Source organism: Myodes glareolus, chromosome 22 (assembly GCF_982192425.1).
Source record: "Myodes glareolus chromosome 22, mMyoGla1.1, whole genome shotgun sequence".
NCBI classification, from domain to species: Eukaryota; Metazoa; Chordata; class Mammalia; order Rodentia; family Cricetidae; genus Myodes; species Myodes glareolus.
The window spans coordinates 12579798-12593334 of record NC_142047.1 but is presented as its reverse complement, the minus strand read 5'-3'; positions in this window follow the sequence as shown (position 1 = coordinate 12593334).

Sequence of the window (13537 nt, the reverse complement as noted above, 5' to 3'; positions counted from 1 at the left end):
CGAAGGGGGGCCATTCAGAGATGAGTCATTCTTGGTTATGTTTCTGGTTATCTGTGTCAAAGAACTCTGTTCACTGTACGTGTGTCTCATATACTACCACTAAAGCAGAAAGACATTTTCCTTAGTGAGGTGGTAGAGAAGCTGGCAGAGCCTGCCTGGAAGAAGGCAGTACCCTACAAAGAAGCAGGTCTTTCTATTTCCACATGCTTGGCTGGACTATGTTAACTTTGCCTTCTCCATCACTGTTTTATTAGGTTCAGAAGTCTAAGTCTCGGGTATGCAGGGCTGGTTCTTGATGTTATGTGGTTTGCTTGGATCTTGCCTATGGCAGGACCCACAGGAAGGCTTATAACAAAAGTCTCCAGAGAGCTTTTAGATCCTCTAGCTGGAGGAGGCTCAGGAGAAGGCAGGGGCATGGTATCTGAGGAAGTGGATACCAGGTAGAAATCAGGCTGCTGTTGGGAAGTGGAAACGAATTGGAGCCCAGCAAATGCTGGCATCCAGCACCTAAGAGCAAAGAACGGGAATTCAGTGGCATTCAGGCTCCTGAACCTTGTGTGTGTTGGTTAGTTGCTATATGGTGGTTTAATATTTTTCAAATGTTAAAATGGTAGCAGCCACTTCCTCCTGTCTTCCCCCTCCCTCTTCTGCCCTCTTTATTTCTCCCACCAAATATACACACCAAAATAATATTGTTTTGCAGAGATTGCATGTCTGAAGCGAATGAGCCTTTGTGTGGACAAAGGATCACAGCGTGCATCTCCAAACTTTTCACCTTCTGTTTACTGAGGTGCCAACAGACTGTGAACATGCCTTCAGCTGCCGTTGGTTGACTTTCCAGTGGCTGGACCTTTGCCCAATTGAAAGTCACACTGTAGAAACTTCTCTAGGCCATGCTGTGGGGGATCTGGGTGCTGAAGAAAGCATTCTGTGCAGGTGCTTTCTTTGTGCTGAATGCGTATGTATATATTGTTACATATACATATTAATATCTGGACGAAACAAATTCCAAGGTCACTTATTAAGCTAGTTCATACACATGTCACAGGAAAGAGGGCAGCATTTGCCTGGGTGTGGTCTGTGGGCATTGAGGAATACGGATGTATTTGGACAGATATTTTCATGATCTGCCTTGCGAGTGCCCTGTCCTCCCTGCCATGTCGTTCGTGCTGGGGATGGGTGGAGCAGCAATAACTATACTAATGATAGAGGACTCCACCTGGGGAAGGTACTCGTGTGTGCCACAAGCTACATCTCCTTAGCCAGGTTCTAGTAGCTCCAGATTTGAATAGGACAGAGTACCAGACTGTTTCAGAGGCTATGAACTTAAATGTGGGTGAGGTGAAAATCTGGCTCCTCTCACACTCGTTTCCCCATGTGTCCCCTGGCTTCATTAGAAGCGCTCACTTTTTAGCCAGGCTGCTGGGCTGATAGAGGAAGCATCAGGGTGCTGCTTACCACCTGTCTGCTTGTTCCTTCTGGCTCCAGGGGACCCGATGGCGTCTCCAGACTGGGGACTTTGCAGTTCTATGTAATGCCTTGCCTACTCCATGTCCTTAGTATCTGCTGGCCTGTGTCACCAGATAAGTGCAATCGTAGAAGTTTCTCAGGGTCTCAAGCTCTTGTAAGCTGTTATGCAGGTGCCCTGGAAAAGGCACTCTCTCGCTAGAGGCCCGCGCTCCACACTCCCGTGGAAAGCGACAAGCTTGACGCAAAGCACATGGGATGGACCGTCCCCTCTTTGTCCCACCCGAGTCCTCCGTGCTCCAGCCACACGGCCCTTTCCAAAGCTGATCCCCTCCGTGAGTGTTTCTCTCCACATAACATCTGCATCTCTGCCCGCTAACCCTAACACTTATGACTCCCGAGACTCATCTGCCACATCCTGACATCTCAGTAGATGGAGTCTCAGTGGCTGGAGGCTGAAGTCAGCACAGCTGCTGGGTGGTGGTGAGAGCCACAGAAGGAAGAAGCTACATAGCAACACTGGCGTAGAGCCTGCATGCTCAGCAGTGTGGTCCACTCGCTTGCTCATGAAGCTACTTGGGCATTTTCTTCATTGTTGTCGTTTGCTTAGTGAGAAGCAAGCCTCAGGTAGTTTGAAAGATGCCCGATGATCACTCCTTCTTTTCTTCCCATTCTGTTACTTACTTTTGGCAGAGTTGTAACTTAAATTCTTTAATCATAAAAGTTCCAGGATAGCAAGGACTGTTTACAGAGAAACCCTCTCCTGAAAAAGCAAAGGAAGCTTGAGAGAGAGAGATGTCCGTTCACTGCTTGCTGGGCAAGCATGAATTCTGACTTCCTGTCTTCCTCCTCTTTGTTGGCAAACAGGAATGGTGACATATGCTTGGAATCCACCACTGGTAAAGCAGCCATCTGCTGATTACTGGATCTCACTGTCAATGCCACCAGCCTAGCAGATTCACCGAGACCTGATATTATTGAGTGACTTGTGTCAAAAAAAAACCAAGGTGAATGTAACCAGTCTAGCAGAAACCATGAGACCTGATATAAATGAGTGACCTGTGTCAAATAAACAAGGTGAATGTGTCTTAGGAACAAACAGGTTTTCCTGTGGCTTCCACATGCATATATACTAAAGGAATGTATATGTACACACAGACACAAGTACATCCACACACATGTAAGAAAAATCTCAGATACATACAGAGGGGGAGACTGAGAGAGTGGCAGAGAGGAGGGAGAGAGAATGGAGAGAGAGTCATAAAAGATCAATTGAACTTTTGTGGTCTGATTGGTGTGTTTCAAAATGTTTTGATTTTTGATTCGTTAAGTCAGGGCTACTGGTCTAGGCTGAATTTGAATGAAGGCCCTCTGTACCTCATGGTGACCTCAAACATTTCATTCTGCCTCTACTGCCAAGCGCTGACATTACATGGATTGACCTCCCCCTTCATTTCTCCAGTGCTACAAATCTGTATCAGATACTGTAGCGTGCTGGGGCACTACTCTATGACTAAGGTGATTCTGAAATCATTCTACAAATTTCATAGAGAGGGGTTGGACATGGAGGTCGTCTGGATTGCACTGTCCAATAACTGCTTTTAAATAATCACTCAGGCCGGGAGGTGGTGGCTCACACCTTTAATCCCAGCACCCAGGAGGCTGAGGCAAGCAGAGCTCCATGAGTGTGAGGCCAGCCCCAGCTTCAAGAGCTAGTTCCAGGACAGTTAGGAGTGTTACACAGAGAAATCCTGTCTCAGAAAACAGATCATCATCATCCTCTTAATCATCACTCAGAAGGTCATACTGATTACAAAATTTTGGCCTATATCTCTGGCATATTATTAAGTAATGAATACATGTCACTCCTTTGATCTGCCTGCAGATGTCACAGTCTTGTCTACATGCAGGGACAGATGCAGGTCAGGTGCAAGGCTTGAGAGCAGAGATCAGGTGACATGATCAATTAGAGCAAATGTAAGGCAACAACAAAAGATTCTATAAAAATCCCTGGACTCAGGAGGAGGGAACAGTTTCCTCTCAGTGTCCCCCCCCCCTGTCTTCTTCATCTGGAGCTTGCTTTGCACTTGAACCTTCAGTCTCTGCATCTATAACTTGTGACTCTCCACTTCCTTAAAATTCCTGCGTTTCTAGGGTTTCACACACACATACACATACACATATGTTTGTATATTTATGTGGAATAAACGGGGATTTATTGTGTGGGATTCTGTGTGTGTGGGATTCTGTGTGTGTGCATATATATATATATATATATATATATATATATATATATAGAGAGAGAGAGAGAGAGAGAGAGAGAGAGAGAGAGAGATTCATTCTGTAAGTTCTTTTACTGTGGAGAACGCTGACTAATGCAGATTTTGGCACCAGAAGTGCTTTTAGAGCAGCAGAAGGATAAGGGTGACTCTTTCAAGTATCTGGAATAGGCTTTCCCATTTGCCAACAGCTACAGCTAATGAATCCTCTCCTGGGAGCTCAGAGAGAACTGAGAGCCTATGGTGAGGACACAAACTTCCGGAGAAGAATGCCATCCATTCTCCTGATCACCAGTTGTGAACAGGAATGCATCTGGTGGCTCTGTATGGGAAACTTTGGACAGTTTGTGCAAGATAAGGAAAGTGATGATGCTGGTCAGTTGCTCTCAGCATCTCTGGGTAAATTAAGAAAGGATAGGAGCGAGCTTGGTTTTAACCAAGGTCTAGCTTCTCAGCACATGTTGAAGGACAACAATGGATTTAGTGATAAGATCGACAGGCTCCAGTATAAAAGGAAACAGTATAAAAGGTTCTAAGTGTGCTGTGGAAGAGAATCTTTCCAGCAGCCATAGACCTCAAGCTACAGAAAATCAAAGAGCAGCCCATATTAAAATGTCGGCTGAACTACAGCAAATATTCAAGTCCCAGCATCAGACAGTATAGCAGTTAGGCAAGGGTATTAATTGGTAAAGTATGGGATCCTGGGACTTGAGATGTGGATGTGTAGGAGGACTCTATTAGGGTTGAGAGTTGTGAACTCTCAGGCTCTCAAGGGTTAATCCCTCCTGAGGGGGGTAATCGGTCCACCCTCATTCCCCCTTGAAATGTTATCATTGTCACCTGTGATTGAGGAAGTTCATTCTTCATTGTCTTCTAAACCAGCTGTGAAGGAAATGTCAGGCACCACATACTGAGGCCCCTCAGGGCCACCAATAGCTGCCTCTAGACCTATAACCTGACTTAAGGAACAGTAGGCTGGCTGGTAAGGGGAGGTAGAAAGTGTAGTTCATGACACTGGGCCCGTGATCATGGAATCTACTGGTCTCACAATGTTCTCCGCTATCCTGCAGGAGCTGACCTGATGAAAGATAGAATGGTCTTTTGAAGACATAGTTCCAGTGTCGATTAGATGGCAGCAGCATGGAGGGGAGGGGCAGGGTTTTCTAGAAGGTGCTATATGCTTTGAATCAGCATCCAGTATAGGGAACAGTTTCTCCTATAGACAGGATCCATAGGTCTAGGAGTCAAGGCAGGATGGAAAAGGCAATATGTACAATCATTATACCCTAGTGACTCCCTAGGAAAAAATTTCCTTCCTGTTCCCACAACCTTAAGTTTTGCTGATCTGGAAATGTTGGCATCATATTGGGGAGCACTCCTGCCAGGAGCCACAGCAAGCCTTCAATTGAGCTGGAAGCCCAGAATTCCCCTGGCCACTATGGACTTCTACTGACCTTAAAACAACAGGCTATAACTGGTTTCCTGCCCAAAAAGGTGAGAACAGATGTGTTTAATAGCCTGGTAACCTTTGGGCTACCTATGTGGCCGAGACTACACCAGCTCCTCACCCAGACCTTCCTCTCACTTGTTTTCTTAGTTAATCTATAGAATCCATCTTTATAGAAGATGGCATTTGTACCTAACACAGAGTTTTGATGTGGCCATGTTCTTTAGCTTTGCTGTGCACATGAGATTGAGTGAATTACCACCAGGAAACTTCACCAAATTGTGCTGTGCTTAAAAATGCCTCAAATAAACTACTTGACATCAGACTTGAAGTTTCAACCACCATCGGACTGTTACCCTGCTGCCCGTGGTGTTTGCAGAGATCCACACTACGTGGCTGCATTAAAATCATATCAGGTAGATCAGGCCCAAGGACATACCAGACACTCCAGGTTGTGGAAAGGGCACAACTCCCTCACATGGGCTTCATAAAATGATGCCCCCTCTGACTGCAGTGGCAGGAGGTGGGGCACAGCTTAGTGGTAGAGCCCTAGCCTGTCATGTGTGAGAACTTGGGTTCGATTCCTCATGATCCAAAACAGTAAAACCCTTTGACAGCAAACAAAAACACTGCAATGGCATGACGGCACACCACCTACCATCTGATGCTGTGTGTGCAAGAACTGAGGACTCCCTGTTCTGCTCTTTCCCTCACTACTGACAGAGCTTACTTGATGGACCTGGACCTGACTCACTACTGTTCCATGCTCCTTGACCCATTTCTTGCTGTGGACTTGGTTCAGACTTTTCATCTCACAGATGAATTCTGCATCTTCATTCTGAAACCTGACTCCAGGCACAGTTCCACCATATTCTTTCTTGAATACGAGCCTCATTCCTTATCTCTGAGGATCCATGTTCCCAGCACACTGTTGAAACCCTTGCACTCTGAAGTGGCTTTCTTTCCTTAACCTGTCTGTATGTGGAGAGATATGCAGCTACATTTACAGTGTGATGTCTGATGGGAATTAATATTAGCAACTCAAAAGGAAATAAAGTCAGGTAGTGGGGTGCACACCTTTAATCCCAGCACTTGGCTGCCAGTGGCTGGCAGAACTCTGTGAGTTTGAGTCCAGCCTGGTCCACATAGCTAGTTCCAAAATAGCCAGGGCTGCATAGAGAGATTCTGTCTCAAAGTAAATAAATAAAAAGAAACAAAAAGTTTGGGAATCAAGAACCAAAATTTGCCTTGGCCAAACTGCCAAGGTAGGCAGACTTATACAAACTGCCATCATTAAAACTGCTCAGCCTTACAGCTTTAGTGTTATTCAATACATGCTGACATGGAGGAAAGATGCGAGCACATTCTGCTGTGAGAGGTCACAGGACTGACTGATGGGTCTCAGCAGAGTCTCCTCTTGGCCAGAACAAAGCCAAAATGAAGACACCAGGATGGAAGTGAGGGAAGAAGGACCTATCACCTGCAGCAGGAAGGAGAAGCAAGGCATCATCTCTACAGCCAGGCTCTCTCAAACCAAAGAACAGGTGTGAATTTATAGGGAGGCCGCACTTGTTCCTATGGGGAGCGTGCATTCCTGCACATGCTCAGTCTGTGCTACAAAGCTTTATCTGGAAATAAAAGGCCACCCATCATTGACACAGTGACTACCCTTGAAGGTTCAGACTCTGCGTGGCTACTAACAGTGTGAAGCCAGTGAAGCTTCATGAGACCTTGTTTCCAAACCAAAGTATAGGAGCTGGTTATATAGTTCCATCTGGAGAGGCTCTCAGCTTCCTGACTGTGGATGCAATGTGAGAGGCTGCCTTCAGCTCCCACTGCCATGGCAGACTCTACCCTCCAACCTCCTCAAGTCACTGTTGTCTCAGCAACAGGAAATAACCAACACACCACATTGCTGCGTTGAACATGGGGTTTCCAATGTTTCTGAAGATTTGGTGGCCGAGGACAACACCTTGTGTTATCGATCTCTCAGGTATAAAGAAACGCCAACATTAGCACCTCAGCTCTCATCCTAAAGGGAATAAGAGATGGTTTATTCTGGAGTCATTTAGAGTGAGCATGGCCCAGGAACACAAATTTAGGTTACCCAAAATTCCATGTTCCAATGTGGAAGCCTTTTCACAGGATTTGTGCAGTTTTACACAACAAAGACAATCGTAAGTCAAGGCAGCTTCAATACATTTGTGGGCACACCAGAGCGGCAGGTCCATCGAGAAGTGGGGAGTGGTATTCTACAGGCGAACAGGCGATCTGACAACATTCTTAGAGCTTTGATTTGGAGAAGCTAATGTTCTGCTAAGTTAATATCTTCAAGGAGGTTTTTATTTATTGTCATGAGGTGCTAGTTTCGATAGAGCGACAGCTGGGTGGTGGAGGCAGACACCTTTAATCCGAGCATTCAGGAAGCAGAGGAAGGTGGATCTACAGAGTTCCAGGCCAGCCTGGTCTACAGGGTGAATTCCAGAACAGCCCAGGATAGGCAACCAAACCCTGTGCGCTTTGAAAAGTCAAAAAAAAAAAAAAGAAAAGAAAAGGGAAGGAAGACAAGAAGAAACTTAGATACTGAGTGTGGCAAGGAGCTAGAACTAGCACAAGGTAAAGTAATTAGCCTCTGGACCTATCAAATTCAAACCTCTGCACAGTATTGAAATTCTACCTAGTCTGACTGGCTCTTCAGACACAGCACAGACTCCTTCCAGGAGCGTTGTTGTTGTTGTTGTTCACAGCCAGACAGCATCTTTTCAGACATTTTTGTTCACACAAACTAAGTGAACTATTTTTTTCATAATGCAAAGTAAATTAAACGAGGTATGGGGAAGTATACCTGGAATAACAGCAGCACACAGGAGGTAGAGGCAGGAGGATTCCCATGAGTTCAGTGCCAGCTTTGGATATGATATACTTCTGATAGCCACATGCTGCAAACACATACACACATAGGAACTCACAAACACATATACATAGGAACATATACATAGGAACAGACACACATGCACATAGCAACACACATACACATAGGAACATACATACATACACTAGGAACACACACAGAGTACTAAAAATAATAATTAAGTGAATTTAGAAGGCAATGCCAGGCATGGAATCGCGCCTGCAGTATAAGGAGTTGGGAAACAAAGGCAGGAGGATCAAAGGTTCCAGGCTAGTTTTGTCTACGTGGTAAATCTGACACCAGCATGGGCTACATAAAACCCTGAACCCTCCCATTTTGTGGGGAGCAGAGTCGATGTTGACCTTTTTCCATGATTCAGAGTTGCAACAAGGGGTCTATCTTCCACCTTCTGAGTATTTGGACATGACCTGCTCTTCCTCCCCTATGAGTGCCCAGGTCTGTCTGTTCCGGGTTCTCCCTTAACAGCCTTCTCTCACCCGGTGTGTGCTTATGCTGCTGGGATAAGAAAGCATTGCTGAATCCAAAGCTGTGGAAATGTATTAAAATGTTTTGCTTTCCTTTTTTAGACAGGGTCTCATGGAGCTCATGTTGTTCTTAACAGATGTCTAGGGATGACCTTGAACTTCTGATCCTCCTGCCTTCACCCCCATATGGTAAGATTACCATGTGTGCCAACATGCCTGGCGTGCCCTCCAAGTGCTAACCGGGCCCAGCCCTGCTGAGCTGATGGGATCAGGCTGTATGGTCATAGTCCAGGATGCCTGGAGTGTGATACAGGTAGAGAATAAAGCTCCCAGCTTGTAGAGGAGATAAGTACCAAGCAGTCACCTGATCTGCTTATTATATATTTCTCATTCTATAAAGGAGCAATGCAGAAGGTAAACCTAGGCCACCAGGCAACACAGTCAGCTCTCTACCCCTGAAATGTCAGTCACTGACATGATAGAAAACTAACTTGGAACTGTCACCCTCAACAGTTTAAGCTTTTAGGGATCTTGACTCAGGATGAACCAGGATTTGTGGTTTTGACACAGAAAAGAATTTCAGGAGTGGCCTAGATGGCAAGGATATTTCAATAGGCTCGAGGGTGAGGAGATGTCTATGCAGAGAAAGCAGTCGCCTGAGGCCCTGCTGCCAGTGCCACCAGTTGAGCCCACCACCCTGCTGTTCTGATCCTCTGCAAGCCTGAGTCAAATAACTTCTACCTCCCTTATACTGAGTCTTGGCATTGATGTGGGAGGAGCCATGAGCAAAGAACTCCAAAGCTATGCTGACTTCTGGTCAACTGTGATTGGCGCATGGCTCCGTGACCTCACAAGGAACCATTGTGATGTATGAGAGAGACCCACCTATATAATTAGGCACCAGCTGGGCCTAGACCTTGTTCTTAGGCTGCAGTGAAACCGTTGGTTGGGTGCAGAGAACTTTACTCTAGATTTTTTTTTATAGATTTTATAGATTTTGATTTTTATTGTGCGTCTTTGGAAGTGAACATCTGTGACCACCACTGACCTGAACATCGTGAGTGTGCCTCCCAGTGGGGGCGGGTTTGTGTCTGAATTTTGACTGACTTGGCTTAGATTTAGTTCGCACCTCCTTCAGTTTATTTCCTCATCAACCATTTTCTGTTATTCTCTACACATTCATCTTTGACATTTCATACATTGGTTTATTTCTTTACCTAACTTTTGTTAAGTTAGCTGTAAAAGATAAGGGATTTGATTCGGTAGTGCACTCGGAGCATCCCCACCTCCCTTGTTACTTTCCCCGCCATTTCCCTGTGGTTATAAATCCCCTTATCACGTTAAGACTCTTCTCCTGTGCACCATGCCACTCATTAAACAGAACACACTCTGGAAAGTCTCGAGGGATGACAGTTTTCTCATGGCCTCTCAGTGTCACAGACAGGCTATATCCTTTGGGTGTTAAAAACTATGAGTTTAGGGGAAAGGAACTGAGTGTCCTGAGGGTGGAGAGGAAGAGGGCTGTAGTAGTTGGAGTCATCAGAGAATTTGAGGGTCTGAGTGAAAAGGACCTTGAAGAAGCCTGTGTTCACTATCTAGTCCATAGCCTGTCTCTAACCCAGGCTAGCCCAAAGCCGGCTGAGTCCACTCTTGTTGGTACTGCTGCTGTTATTAAAGTCCAAATGTCCTCAAGGTTTGTGTGGGAGAGGTTTCACACCTCCTCAATTCTCTGGATTTCTGGTCTCTAACACGGGGTGCTGTTCTGAACATTGTAATGCCCCATGGTGGTGGAACCCAGCAAGGGGTATTGAGTCATTAGAGGCAACAGGACATGACAAAGCCATGTAAGCAGCTGCTTCAGACCCATCTTCCCAAGTCCCCAGACATGGATTCCCTGTCCTCTGAGAGTCTGAGCCATAGCACAACCTATGGAGCAAATGTTGCTGCTTCTCAGGGAATTGGTCATGGCAGTGAGACAACCATGCAGTCCTGGGAGACAGAAGGTGAAGTGGGTTTTTTGGGGGGGTTGTAAATAGCTGTGATTGGTTCATTTCCCCCATGACCTCACTGGAGCCATTGTGAGGAGTTGCAGACTCTGCCCACATGAGGCCCTGGCTAGGGCTGGGGCTTCTCACTCTGCAGAGAAACTAGCTTGGTTAGGTGCAGAGTTGTTGAGCTCGTATATTGATTCATATAAACCTTGATATTACTGATCTACGAAAACAGACGCTATTCATTTGCTTTGACATCCAAACAGTGAGTTTGCTTCCCAGTTTTCTGGTTTTCATTTCTGTCGCTGAGGTGGTTCTTGACTTAATTTGTGCTTTTCATTCAGTTTCTCTTTACTAGTCCTGTATATCTATTCTTTAGCATGATTATTCCTTGACATTCCTTAAATTTAATACTTCTGGTTTTCAAAGTTTACTAGTATGGACAAGCTTTAAAGCCATCTCTTTCAACCCCGTGTGAAGATTTATCACATCTACCTGTGCCATCTTTTATCTCACAGATCCTTTGGAGCACTTAAATGCTCATCTACCCTGGTAGCTATCTTCCACACTTGCTATGTTACACCCCAACACCCTGCAAAAAAGACCAAAAACATGTCATGTGTACCATGAGGTACAGTCCATTTTATTACAGCATCCCAGTGTCGGGGAGGGCTAGCATCCTTTAGATGACCGTCTATATGAGTTTTAGATAAAGGAGCTGAAGGTGTGAAGTGTGGAGACGATGTCTGTAGTCATCAGAATACTTAGAGAACTTTAGCATCCTAGTGCAAAGGGCATTGGGGCACACCATGGGTTCATTCTCTAGTCCATACCCGCGTCCCTAGCAAAGGTCAGCACAGAGTTGCTGAGTCTGTCCACCTTGTTACTATATCACTTGTTACCTTGTTACTGTGATACCTGCTTACTATGTTCTTAAAGTCAAAGTGTCCTGCTCAGGTTTGATAGGAATGGTCTCACACCTTCTCATGTGTCTGAATGCCTGGGTTCTAGCAGGAGGTGCAGTCTGATCCAGTTTGGGGAAGTCATAAAAGCCTAGGACATCAGGAGGAATTGGGTGGCTGGATACACCAGGGACCTGCCAAAGTCATGTATCCAACTGCTTCAGACCTACCTTCCCAAGTCCCCAGCTCCTCATCTGCCACCCCTCCCTGTCCCCTGAGAGCCTGAGAGAGGGTTACCCTTTGTCATTTAAGCTGTATTTTGTTGGGGATTTGCTCACAGCCTTGACAAAAGTTATGTAGTCCCTGGAGCAGGGTAGAGAATCATCTTTTGGTCTTTTTGCTGTTACTGGTCCATTCCTTACTGTGACATCACAAAAGGCCTTTGTGAGAAGTTATCGAAATCTCATCCTATAAGGCCCTGCAGCAGACTGCGGTTTGTCTTGATGCTGCAGAGAAACTCTTGTTGGATAGAGAGCAGCCAGACTTCTACACTTGACCTCATAAACTGGAATCTCCTAATCTCTTGGACCTTGACATTGGGAGATTTCCTCTTTGTTGTCTGGATTTTGTGTTCAGTTGTTTTTGATACATACAATCAATGCTTTTTGTTGAGGCACAGATTTCTGCTTATGTGTTCATTTTGCTGAATTGTTCCATTTAAATATTTTTGCCACGTTTTACTTTAGTTTCATTTTTCTTATTTTAAACCTTATCTGTGTGAAATAAGGAATCCTCTGTAACACTTCTATAGATGTATACAATGACCTGGGATCCTTTTCATCTGCTCTGTGACATTACAGCTGCCCCTGGTGTGTGCCCCAAAGTCCCCCATTTCAATTAGGATTCGAGCTAATGATGCACAGCTCTAGTCACCATTTCTCTGGAACCAGAAAGGGGGTGGGGATTGCAGTACGAACATCATGTCTATTTTTTCTTCAGAGAACAACAAAAGTTGATGTTTTTGTGGCTAAGTATGGACCTCTTCACTTGATCTCCTTACATGCCTGTTAGATAGTTTCCCCATAGAATTGTCCTAGGATTCCCTGTTGAACTCTCTGTGAATAGAAAACATCCAAGCTGTCATGGATTGTTTGAATTTGTGTGAAGAAGCAAGGAATCTGATAACAGATGTACAAGTGAATGTTGGTCAAGGACACAGGGGTACACTTAATCCTGTGTGTGTGTGTGTGTGTTGTGGTTGTTGTTGTTATGGGTTCAGCCTCAGGATTATACTGGCTTTCAAGACTATATTTGCAATGATCTTTCTTCGTGGCTTTTTGATGCTTCCCGAGGAGCAGTGGTCTCTGTTATATGGAAAGAGCCATCATGCACTCTGTTGGTCCTGAGATGTCCTTGCTAGCAGAAGTTGTGTTTCTCTTTCCATCTCATCCCTAAATTGATCCCTGTGAATGTTTTATAACATGTGGAATTGATCCTCATGCTCAGGGTGGAGTAGTTGGAAGGCAGCAAGTGCTATGTAGGTTTAATAACATCTTATCAACGTTAGTGTCTCTTATAATTCAAGAAATCTCTTGCTTACAGGAGTATCAACTGTTTAGAGTCAGTTCACATCACACACACGCAGGGCTCCCTAGGTCCTACTTGTACTTCCTTCATACTTTATGTCTTGTCTCACATTTCAAGAGTTTGAATCTTCTCTCTGGGTGATGCAGGTCAAGGGTTTGTCTGACTTCATCCTTTCAAATTACCAGATCCTTGTTTCTTTGGTCTCTGATTCAAACTCTAAGAGACCACTTATTTCGTCTCTGCTCTTTCTTATGCTTTCTCATAATTGCTTTGGGGTTTGGGTTGACATTTATTTTCTTTTTAACCTCTGACCCTAAGATGTATCATTAGGAGGTTTGAGGTAGCTAATTTTTTGATGATTTTCATGATTTAGACATTTAGAGCCATAAACTTCTCTAGACCTGCTTTTGTCTTTTTCCTTCTAGAATCTTGTGGTGGTCCCATCCCCCACCCTGACGGGTGAGGGTC